Genomic DNA, 9,118 nt, shown 5'->3' with positions numbered 1-9,118 from the left:
ATCTATCTATCTATCTATCTATCTATCTATCTATCTATCTATCTATCTAGCCTATCTACCTATCTATCTGCTTCTCTGAAGAACCCTGATTAACAGAAGGGCAAATACTTGACTGTGAAGTTAGAAAGTTGCTCACTGGCTGGCGTAATCAGTAGTGAACTTTCCTCATCTTCAGACCTAATAATAAGACATCCTTGGCTGGAGAAGGGAGCAGTCACCCACAAGGAGCCTCCTGGGATCAAGCACCACTGTTCCCCTCCCAAGGAGCCCAGGGCAGGTGGGTCAGCCCCCAGGCTCCTGCTTCCTAGCACTGGGGAAGACCAGCTGGGAAAACCAGTCAAAAGCAGGAGCCAGCACCTTATTCTCAGCTTGTTAAGAAGGATGGATGCTCTCCTCTGTCCTGAGAATTTACCCTGCCCACATCAACCCCTCTCAAATCAAAGGCCAAGGTCACTTACTGAGATAGTGGAAGAGGAAGGCAAGTCCCAGCCCCTGACTAGGATGAAGGGAGACCGTCCCACTGGAGACGTCTGGTAGAGCTGGAACACTCCCAAACCTAGGAGATCATGGTCCCTTATCATCTGCCAGGGAAAGAGTTTTTCCCTCCCAGCTCTCTCCTCCACCACCACCGCCCCCTCCCCCCCCAGCCTTCTCTCTCTCTGTCTCTCTCTCTCTCTCTCTGTCCATCCCTCTCTCTCCATAGTTGTTTTTGGAGCTCTGTCAAGATACCAGGCTCCACCAGCCTGCCTTTCCATTTTCCATTTCCCTTTCCATTTCTGCTACCAACATCTTGACCTTTCCAGATCCACCCACGCCCCTGCAGGCACAAATTTTATTCAAATTTGCAGAGCTAGTGGCCACAGTCCTCTGAATTCCTGACGGACCTTGCCAAAGACCATCCATCTATGTGGCTGCACGGCTTCCTGGGGCTTGGTGCATCCCCAACAATGGGAATGCAAGGTCTCAAATCACGGCACCCTCCACCCACTCCCTGTTCTGCGCCTCTGATAAGCTCCATTTTAGTGCTGTAAATCAGACTCTGAATCAGACACACAGGAGCAAGGCTGGGGTCCAAATCTCAGCTGTACCATGACGATTTAGCATCTCAGGATTGGTTTGCATCTCTGTAAAGGGATAGTGACACCTGCTGAAGAATGTCTGTGAAGTTACGTAGTGTGTCTGGCACCACATAGGTGCTCACGATGAGGCGGGTCTCCCAGGGGGCCCCCTGACCAGCTCCTGAAGGGCAGAGCTCCGGTGGGCTCCTGGGGACTCCACTGGGCAGCTGGCATCAGTGACGTTCGCCACTGGTTTAACAACCCAATTCTGGAAGAGAACTCTACCTGCGACTACAAAAAACCAGAACACGTCCGGGTCTGCGCCTTGTGACTCTCGGCCACCAGGTGGCGCTGCATTCTGGCCTCCCCCGGGACCAGAGCCAGGAACATCGCTAAAAGGCAGGTACAGGGGCGATTCCCAAGGAGTCCAGGGGCCCGTTGAGTCCATAATTGTGCTCAAGGACATCTGTGAATACCGAAGGCCTGGCAGCGGGCATCTCCTGTTTCACTGAAGATGGCGGAAAATCAAATGGGCTTCAACGAAAACAAGGAGAATTAGTATTGACTTTGGGAAGAATTGGGTAAGAGAAAACCATGTCCAAAAAGCCAACATATGTCTCTTGTCAAGATTCTTAAGGGCCGAGGAAAATATTCGTAATGCAATGTTTTTTTTTTTTTTTTTTTTTTTTTTTGAGACGGAGTCTGGCTCTGTCACCCGGGCTGGAGTGCAGTGGCCGGATCTCAGCTCACTGCAAGCTCCGCCTTCCGGGTTCCCGCCATTCTCCTGCCTCAGCCTCCGGGGTAGCTGGGACTACAGGCGCCGCCACCTCGCCCGGCTAGTTTTTTGTAGTTTTTAGTAGAGACGGGGTTTCACCGTGTTAGCCAGGATGGTCTCGATCTCCTGACCTCGTGATCCGCCCGTCTCGGCCTCCCAAAGTGCTGGGATTACAGGCTTGAGCCACCGCGCCCGACCTCGTAATGCAATGTTAAGTGAAAAACCAAATCAAGGCCGGGCGCAGTGGCTCACACCTGTAATCCCAGCACTTTGGGAGGCCGTGGTGAACAGATCATCTGAAGTCAGGAGTTCAAGAACAGCCTGGCCAACGTAGCAAAACCCTACTAAAAATCAAATTAGCCAGGTATGGTGACGGGCATCCGAAGTCCCAGGTACTTGGGAGACTGAGGAAGGAGAATCGCTTGAATCCGGGAGGCGGAGGTTGCAGTGAGCCAAGATCACACCACTGCACTCCAGCCTGTGCGACAGAACAAGACTTCATCTGAAAACAAACAAACAAATCAAGAAACCAAATGGGAATACATTACGATTCCAACTATGGAAAACCTCCATCCTGGAAAGACACTGGAAGTAAACACAGTTGAGTTAGGCGGTATATCCACGAGCAATTTTTTTCTTCCATCTACTTTTCCAGCTTTCCTTTACTGCCCACATACTACTTTTGTCATAAAAGAAAATAAAAAGAGAACTCCGGCTCAAGGTCATGTGTGTAAAATCCTACTTGAAGCATTTTGTTTTGTGTGGATGGCTGGTTGTATCCTGGGAGATTCTCCCCCCATCATTCCTCTAGGATTCCTAAGAAAGAGACCAACTTTGCTCTCCTCAACCTTTTTTTTTTTTTTAATTGAAAAGTAACATGTGCACATAGTAACATGTTATTTAACATGCTCAAAGGGGTTTGCAATAAAAAGTAAGTTTTCCTGCCAGCCCAGACCCCAGATCCATTTCTCCAGGGCCAGTGTCTTGTGTAGTCTTTCAGTGTTTTCTATGCATATACAACCTGATTTTTGCAAGGCCCCATTTTTTAAATACTCTGTTATGTGCCTTTCATTTTTCACTTCGGATTTCTGGATATTTCATGGAGCTAGTTTATATCTACCATATTCTTTTAAAGACACCTACTATACTATATCACAGCATGGTGCATTTTACCAGTCTCCTCTCCCTGGACATGTAGATTCCAGGGTGTTTTTGTTTTTGTTTTTGAAATGGGATCTGGCTCTGTTGCCCAGGCTGGAGTGCAATGGCGAGATCTTGGCTTGCTGTAACCTCTGCCTCCCAGGCTCAAGCGATTCTCGTACCTCAGCCTCCTGGGTAACTGGGACTACAGGCATGTGCTACCATGCCCAGCTATTTTTTGCATTTTTAGTAGAGATGGGGTTTCATCATGTTGGTCAGGCTGGTCTCAAACTCCTGACCTCAAGTGATCTGCCCGCCTCAGCCTCCCGAAGATCCCAGTTTTTAGTTAGTCCATCTGCAAGAAAAATCGCTAGAGGAGGAATGAATGTTCAACGGTTGTGTGCATTTTTAATTTTCATTAGTTATGCCATATTGTCTTCCAAAGTGGTTGCACCAATTTATATACCTACTGTTGATGATAACTGGGGCTTAATATTTTCTGAAACTCAGAGGGGCAATTCTGGAGTGTCCTACTTTAAGAAAGTGACATGGATGAAGATCCTACTTATGAAACAGGTTTTTAAAAAACAAGCCCTGGGGACTTTTATTTCAAAGGAATTCTTGACCTTCATTACAATATTGATTTAAGAATGAGCTCTATCCTTGCATTTGAACTTTTAGGAAAATGTATAAATACATTCCCTTTCTAGAAAGCTGTCTGGATCTGTTTCTTGCACTGAACATGAAGGGGCCAAGCCCATGGCCTCTTGGTAACTTTGCTGCCGTTAAGCCCACACCTGGGATGTGAAGCAAGGCAGGCCTGTGATCCCCACCCTGCCACTGTGATTGCCCCACCCTACCTCTGTGGGGTGCCCTTGTTGCCACAGCAACCACCCCTCTCCTGGTTCTCCACCCCCAGAGTCAGATTTTTCAATTTCTAGGAACAGCAACTCTCAGCAAGACTCCCGAGCCAGACCCTGAACCCAGCCATGGCCGGCACTGGCAGGTCTACCTCGGCCACCACGCCTCAGGCCCCTGCGCCTCCTCCAACCTCCGTTCTGGCCTTGAGCACTTCCCAGGCATGAATTATGACCGCCTTCCTTGGCAGGGCCCACTACTGTGCTTCCTAAATGCAGTTCCTGCCAACAGCCACTCTTTCCGTGGCAATGACACGGCAGCTTCTTCCCAGCTCCACGTTCTGTTCCTCTTCCTCTCTGCTTCTTCAGCCAGCAGTTGTCTCAACTAATGTGCCAAAACAAACAAACAAACAAACAAAAACCCCACCTCGTTGGACCCAGCTTCATTCCTATCAGAAGGTGCTTCCCAGCATGGTCTTCCTCCCGCTCCCTCCTCCTACTTGGCCAGACTGGGTCTCAGGAAGCCCCAGGTTTTCTTGACTGCATCCTGGCCAGCTCCTAAAACTATGGGGAAACATCTCTGAAATGCCTCCCCTGCTCTTGCCCTTCCAGCCACTATCCCTGCCACCACCCCCACCTGGAAGCATCACCTCTTCCCTGGACCATTCCAGCCTTGCAGGCTACCCGAAGCATGCGTCTTTCTCTAACGCTCTGCGGCGTATCAGCACTCCTCTATCCTCCCACCCAGCCCTGCCCCCTGCCCTAGCCCAACAACTTGCTTGTTCTTCTCTTAGAGCCTTTTCCTTTCATGACTTGCACCGTTTTGTGTGCACCTCTCTTCTCCCCTCATTAGATTCTCACCTGCGTGAGAATGCAGATCTGTCTTGTTCATTGCACACTGCAGCAGCATCCGGCTCATGCTGCCAGATGGTACGCACCTGTCTTGGTCAGCGCAGGCTGCCATAACTAAATACCATAGACTGGATGGCTTCAGCAACAGGCATTTATTTTTCACAAGTCTGGAGGCTGGAAGCCCAAGATCAAAGTGCCAGCATGGTCACACTCTGAGGAGGGCTCTCGCCCTGACTTGCAGGTGGCCGCCTTCTCGCCATGTCCTCCTGTGGCCTTCCCTCCTCTCCTCCTCTTTTTATACGGCCACCAACCCTGTCAGGTTAGGACTCCGTCCTTATGACCTCATTTAACTTCAATTACCTCCGAAAATCCCAATCTCCAAATACAGTCACATTGGGGGTCAGAGTTTCAGTATGTGAATTTCAGGGGGCGGGACATAACTCCCCTGAAGTACCCAGTACCAGTCCCTAGCAGTACCCAATAAACGTGTTGAATTAATAAAAATGGCCAGTATCTATCTACCATCTAACCATGTGGGAAGCACTGCTATGCTCTCTGCACGAGTTGCTTCGCTCAATCCTCCTGGACCACCCACAAACTGAAATCCTATCATGTCTATTTCACTGGCCGGGAAATTGAGACCAGAGAGGTTAAATAATTTGCCTGCAAGTTAGTGGCAGACCTGAGAGTCTAGCTTACATCTGCTTGATCCCAAAACCACAGTATATGCTACACACCTCGAGTTAAATGGGCTGGAACTTCTGTGCTGGGCTCTGCAACGCGTTGGGCCTAGAGCCTCTGGCCGGCTCACCTGTACTCTCCCCTGCATCCTCTCCTGTCTGGAAACCTCTTGGGCTCCCACTGTTACTTTTACACAGACCATTACTGGAATTAGCACAGATAAAAAAAATTACTGGGTCTAGGCCCAAGGGGCTGGTCCCCAGCATACGGGAGTCTCAGATGACCATTTTCAGAGTCCTTGGAGATGCATGTGTCATGGAGACTTAGAGGAAGTTCCCTCTGGAACAGAAGCGTGGGTCTCACCCTACCTTCTGGGTTTTTATTGTGAACTCAAAGATGGCTTGATGAGGCTGGGCACAGTGGCTCACGCCTGTAATCCCAACACTTTGGGAGGCTGAGGTGGGTGATCACTTGAGGTCAGGAGTTTCAGACCAGTTTGGCCAACATGGAGAAACCCCGTCTGTACTAAAAATACAAAAATTAGCCGGACATTGTAGCAGTTGCCTGCAATCCCAGCTACTCAGGAGGCTGAGGCAGAAGGATTGCTTGAACCCAGGAGGCAGAAGTTGCAGTGGGCCAAGATCATGCCACTGCACTCTGGCCTGTGCGACAGAGTGAGACTCCATCTCAACAAAACAAAAACAAAGCAGAACAAAAAGATGACTTGCAGCACACTTGCTGGAGGTGTGGGAGAGGGAACCAGGGCCGGGTTGTGGTTAAACCTGTCAAACTGCACATCCCACCCCACCCAGAGGTCACTGGCCTCATTGCAATTGTGAGCTAGTTGATCTCCCAAATCTTCAGTTCCAGATCTTCAGTTTGCAATCCAGACTGCAAAGACCTTTGCAGGTTCACCCTAAAGCCTCCCGTTCATTCCGTGACTCCCCCGTGAGTGGCTTCAACAGCAGCTTACTGCCTAGGACAAAGTGAGAAATCCTTGACGGTACTTACAAGACTGGAATCTGACCATTTCCCGACTCTCTTATTTCCATCCCACCCCTGAGAACTTGGCAGGAGTCCTCCTTACTCCATACCTGGATCCAGCACCTTCTGCCAACTCTGCCCATTATAGCTGCAGCCCAGGGAGCGCCAGCATCTCAAACCTTAGCCTCCCAATCACACTCCAGCCCTCGGGCTGCGATCGCTTCCCATTTTATCTCTGGCCAGCCCCAAGCCCTGCCCTGACCACCTCCTGTTCCCTCCTCTCCATCACACACACCGTCCACAACCTTTGTCCTCCCCATGCCCCTCAACTCCCTCACAGTTCCTTCTTCTCCCACCACACCCAGCCAGAAGGGGCTGCTGACGTGGCCAGAGAAATGCCCTTGCCAGGCAGCACAGCCCAGGCAGGACAAAGCCCACGGCTTCCCACTAGCATGGAGACCAGAGTCTTCCAGCCTCTCACCGGCCTTCTCCGCTGGCTGTGGCACCAAAGCCTGCATTTTTCCAGTGGACCCTGCTTCCCTACCTCACCTCCCCGCGCTCCTCAGGCTAGCTCACTTCCAGAAGCCACCAAACATTAACGCCCTCACTATTCTGCCCACAGATGCTAGATGGGTCTCCCAGGCGGCTTTCCAATATGTCCACACCCGCCTTCTATCGCGTCCACACCCGCCCCCATCTCATCATTCCTGGGGCTCCTCCAGTTTCTCCCCTCCTGTGGCTGGGACCAGCTCCCACAGCCACCCCCACACCTCTGGATTTTCTCCCTCTCCTGCCCACCCACTCCTTCCCCTCATCCTATAAGCAAGCTTAAGATTTTTCCATGTTACAAAATAAAAATTTAAAACATCCTCCCTGACAAAGGTTCTCAGTCTTGGCTGAAAGTCTGAAAGGCCCCACCCCAGACCAATTCAATAAAAATCTCTAAGGTGGGGCCGGGACCTCCCCAGAAGAGTGCCTTGGGTGGCCAAGACCGAGAGCCACAGCTCCCTGCTCTTTCTTCTTGTCTGGGTGTCACCTGGGTGATTTTGGAACAAATTGTCCTCACTCAGCCTCCTACAGCAGCCTTTTCCCCACCCCCAACCCTCCCACCAAAACCTTTTGCGACAGCTCCTTTCTCCCAGCACCCCATGGTCATCATGACCCCTCTACAGTGAGCGACCCTGCAGGCCTCTCTCTCCCTCTCAAAATCCTTCCTGCTGCTCCCCCAAGTTCTGCACCTTCCTGCCTGAGCCCCCTCCTTCCCAGGCTTTTGTCCTTGGTCGTCCCTTTTGTCTCCTCCATACTCCCCCAGAGCGTTTTCCTCACTTGTGGCTTCCAAATCTGTATTTCCGGTCCTGACCTCCCTCAGATCTGTACTTCCTGCTGCCTGTGAGGACACCCTATGGGCACTTAAAAGCTATCTCATTTGAAATTTCTATCTTTACATCGAAAACTTGTTCTTCCACACACATAGCCTATCTAGATTGCTGTCACCAAACCGGCTTCTCCCAAGCCAGAAACCACCAACATCTTCATCCCCGCCCCCTCCCTCTCTCACCACCCACATCTGATGGATCATCGAGTTCTGGAGCTCTTTGGAATCCATTCCCTTGGCGGCAGCCCCACGGTCCCAGCCTTCTTTGTTGCCTGGACTATTTCAAGAGGGCCTTTGTTAGCCCGTCCTCCTCCCGCCTCCTCCTCCAGGACACCCCACTCGCATCTCTGACTCTGTCCCTGCATGCCTACCAGGTCTCTCTTTCTAAAATGCAAATCTGAGCCTGACACTTCTCCAGGTTACATCGCCTGTGGTGTCCCCCCTCCAGGACGAAATGCAAGCTCCATGGCAGGTCACACCAAGCTCTTTGAGCCCCACACCTCATTTGCCTTTCCTCCTCTCCTCCTCCCTCTCCCACACTCATTCTGGGCTGCCGTATGACTGAATTGGCACCTTACATATGTCTATGCGTTCATTGATTCAGCAGATATTGACTACGAATCTACCATGAATCCAGACCCTGTCCTAGACCCCAGAGATGCAGCAGGGAACAAAACCCCTGCCCTCCTGGAGCTTATACTCTATGTTGGGTCTTCTCACCCTGCACTGAGATTCTTGTCCATGGTCTAACTCCTCCCCAGCCAGAGCTCACTTCAGTTCTCTGTGGCCAGATGGGGAAAAGGGCAGACTCTAGAGCCTAATCTCCTGGCCTGGTCAGTTACCAGCTTGTAAGATCATGGACAAGTGGCTTAATCTTTCTCTGCCTCGGCCTCTTTCTTTGTGAAATGAGGGTGATGACAGTAAGCTGACTTAACAGGTTGTTGTAAGGATTCAATAATAGGATTCAACACTTGTAAATGGCTTAGACCAAAGCCTGGCACACAGGTAGCTCTCTGTAAACATTCTTTTCTTTTTCTTTTTTTTTTTTTTTTTGAGACAGGGTCTCACTCTGTCACCCAGTGGCATGATCACAGCTTAATGCAGCCTTGCTCTGGGGATCAAGTGATCTTCCCAGTTCAGCCTCCCAAGGAGCTAGGACTACAGGCACATGCCACCATGCCTGGCTAATTTTTAAATTTTTTGTAGAGCTGGTACCTCACTATGTTGCTGAGGCTGGCCTCAAACTCTGGGTTCAAGTGATCCTCCTGCCTTAGCCTCCCAAAGTGTTGCAATTACAGGCAAGAACCACTATGCCCACCCAACGTTCTCTTTTGTCTTATTCCCTTAGCACAGTACATAACACATAACCGATACTCAATACATATTTTCTGATTGG

This window comes from Piliocolobus tephrosceles, chromosome 11, assembly GCF_002776525.5.
Source record: "Piliocolobus tephrosceles isolate RC106 chromosome 11, ASM277652v3, whole genome shotgun sequence".
Classification (NCBI taxonomy): domain Eukaryota; kingdom Metazoa; phylum Chordata; class Mammalia; order Primates; family Cercopithecidae; genus Piliocolobus; species Piliocolobus tephrosceles.
The sequence above is the reverse complement of the archived record's forward strand: the minus strand, read 5'-3'. Positions refer to the sequence as shown.